Source organism: Caenorhabditis remanei, chromosome IV (assembly GCF_010183535.1).
Source record: "Caenorhabditis remanei strain PX506 chromosome IV, whole genome shotgun sequence".
Classification (NCBI taxonomy): Eukaryota; Metazoa; Nematoda; class Chromadorea; order Rhabditida; family Rhabditidae; genus Caenorhabditis; species Caenorhabditis remanei.
Genome location: NC_071331.1, coordinates 23,620,208 through 23,623,675, shown reverse-complemented (window position 1 = coordinate 23,623,675; position 3,468 = coordinate 23,620,208).

The window sequence follows — 3,468 nt, the reverse complement described above, 5'->3', positions numbered from 1 at the left end:
TTTCCAAGATGGCCAGTCGCATTTCATCGGAAATTCGCGGATTTTCTACTCCAAGTTTTTCGAACATCGAAATGAACTTCTTGTATCTGAGCGCATCGCCAGAAAATTTCGGTAGAATAGCTTCGAGGTCGTAATAAGACAACCCCTTGTTACTCGACTTCATTTTTCTGCCTCTCTCAGTCGCTCGGCAGGCGTCGTCAGTTTCCTCTTCCGAGGAGACTTCGTTTTGCGTCCGAGGAGCAAGAGTGCGGTCAGAACCAGAGTGTTCTTTCCTTTCACTGTCAGACAGAGAATGGAAGTTCGATGGAACATGATTACGAGGAGTAGAGGCTACAATCGGTTTGCACGAGGTTATGAAACGACCACCGTTTTCTGGATGCATCTCATTGATGGCGCCAGAAGGAATAGGTGATAACCCGGCTTCCCGAATCTGACACTGACGTGACAGGTGATCTGACGACATGCATAGAACGCATAAACCGTTCCTAGCACAATAAGCCGTTAATTTCGGACTTTCACAGTCGAACAGATCGTGGTTACCTCTACAGACCGGGCACGAGATCGGCAGTCCAGAGGACGCGGAGTTCGGGACCGTTCCGAGAAGCATACTAGAGGCTTCGTGGTTCCCGGTATTTGAGGAAATAACCGGGGGGACCACTGGAGGAACTTGCGTTCCACCAGAATTGGCGAATCCGACAGACGAGTGATGCTGAGCATTATTGCGATTCTCGTTGTCTTCATCTTGAGACGAGGGAGCAACATGATTGTTGCTCGAATTGGGTTGGGCGATGGTATCGTCCTCATATTGTTCCTCATCTTCTGCGGGTGAATTAGCCACAATCTCCGAGATATCCGCTGCTTCAGTGGAGGATACCACGTCGATGTGATAATTCTGCTTCTCGAGGATGGCTTGCAGTTCCTTGATGGTTCCCTTGATGATGGGCAGGGTGATGGTCCGTGGTTTCAGGTCGAGATGAGCCTTAGCCACTTCGCGTAGACCTTGACGTTCCTTGCTTGACAAGATTACCGAGGAATTCTTGATGGACTCAAAGAAATGAGTATCCGTTTCGATCATTCCTGCAATAACGATCAACTTTTTTCGTAGTTTGTCGATCGTCTCCAGTTCGAGAGCATCATGGTCGACGGGGGAGTCGATGAAGGGTTGTGCGTCCTCCGAGGTTTTGAGGCCAGCGGAGCTTGCACGGGTGATGGCGTTCTTGACATTGACTTGGGCCTTCTTGAAGTTTTCCGAGGGCTGTCGTTGCATCACGTTGCTGTTTGCGGCAGTTCCTCCAGATGATGACGAGGGGTCGTTCCGCGGGGGGTTGGGTTGTCCGGTACCAGACATGGTTGATTGTTCACACGATGGTGTAGGAAGTTGAAAAGGCTAAAGTCCGCTCTTGTACGGGCGAGTCCTGACGTCCATCCACAAACTGCGCGATTTGAAGCTGAAAACCAGGCTACACAACAAAACTAAAATTGTAGCATCAGCTGGGCTCAGTAGGAGGACGAGTCAGGTGAGCTCTGAGGCGTTGCCTTGGTAGGACGAATACCAAGTTATAATTACGTCTAACTCTAACTTAGTTCATCCTATATGGATGTTATACAACGCATATCTCGTCATTGCTCAACTGCTCATCAACCATCACCCCGGACAGTGAAAAACCTTCACATTCGGAAGTGTCAAGGCAACCGAAAACTAAAATTCCAGAATCGAAGTGGCTTGGGGTGTCGTCGCTTTACCGTAAGCTAAACACTTTCAGAGCCTCGCAACTCTGAGATTGAGGGGGACCTTTTCAGATAACAGTTCTGAGCTGGCTCTGGGATATCGTTTACCAGACGAATACCCATTCAATTTGCGAGGGACCAAAGTTCTACTCATAGGAGTGTCATATACTATGGTATCGCGGGCGTGTTCTCCACTGTCTGGTGGCTTCTCACCATAACACAGAGGTCTTCCGACAAAACACTACGAATTTACCCTGAAGTAGTCCGTCAGATGAAACTGGATCTGCTAATAGGAACTTCGGAACCCTTCGGTGGGGCACTACTACTTGGTGGGAGTGGCTGGTTACCTGTTATATATACCAGTACTCGATCAAGGTTATAGTAGCTTCTGGACAGGGAAACTAGGTTTGTCCGACGCTTGTCGGTTTTCAACAAACCCTCTCTAGCGGGTAGCGCTTAGAATCGTGGCTCATTATAGATCTCTGATGTATCGAGGATACGTATAAGACAGGATCTAGAGCTGAGATAATGTGCTCGGTCCCCTAGAGAAGTCGGGAATATGTCCTCCTTGACCAGACGATCGAAATCGCCCGTTTAATCAACCTTTTACGACTACACGGTGTCACCGCAAAGGATTGAGCTAGAGACATGAGATGAAATTGTACGTGTTTCTAAACTTGTACCATAGAATAGACTCGGTTATGTGGAACGAGGGAGGGAATCGACCCACTCATCAACTGGCGGAAAACATTGCGAATATGAATCCGACGCGGAATTACTGTGCTAAGGAGCTCCCCATCTGGCTAAGATGCCGCTTTCTTCCGTAGACTACCACTTTTCCCAGTGAACCTTTGATTTTTGACGCATCCGATGCTTCAAATATCTCGAATTCTAACCACATCTGTGAACAAGAAACCGATTTTAACACGCTAGAAAAGCAGTACGATCTCGCCCCAGGACGCTCGAACGATCGTATCGAGCCTGCTTTCTACTCAATCTTGAGTTAATTTCATAACATTTTACCCCTTTCAAGAGACTCGCTCTCGAGAAAGGCTTTTTTCTCTTTACGTGCAGACTTGTAACCTAAAGAGGTGGACGATGGAATTGTTTGAATCGGTCTACTTTTATTCCTAAAATTAGTTGCTTATCTGTACTTAGCGCACTTGCATCAAATACTAGTAGTCATAAATACTACTACTCTCATCCGTTGACGAGGATTCTGATGGAGCTCAAATGCACCGAAAATATCTTATGTCAGCCACAAGTTCACTCTGAGCTCATCGTTCTGGCTATTTGGGAAGACCGTTCAATCTTTGCCGAATACTGATCTCGAGGTCTCAAGGAGTGCCCATTGGGAGCGGAGAGCTATACACGGTCAGCTCCGAGAGCTATTTGCATCTAGGGTCAGCTCGTGAATGGGTATGGCTAAACATAGGTATTATATGTCTCTGTAATTGTATTTCAGAACTTCTATCAACACACTAAGAACCGGATCATTTATTAATAAAATGAGCGAGGGGTTAATGGGTGATAAAATGGAGGCCGTGCCGTACATAAATGGCACAATAAAACTTCAGTAGCAGTCTTTTAGCGAGTAGTGAGAGTACGAGGGTGTGATTACTGACCTTGCTCGTCTTGACGATCGCGAGGGCGTGTGGAATCTGGGCCGGCGGTGCATCGGCAGACATGACCAGAGATTTTCCACAGTTGTGGAATCAAGGTCTTCTCTATCCAGATGAG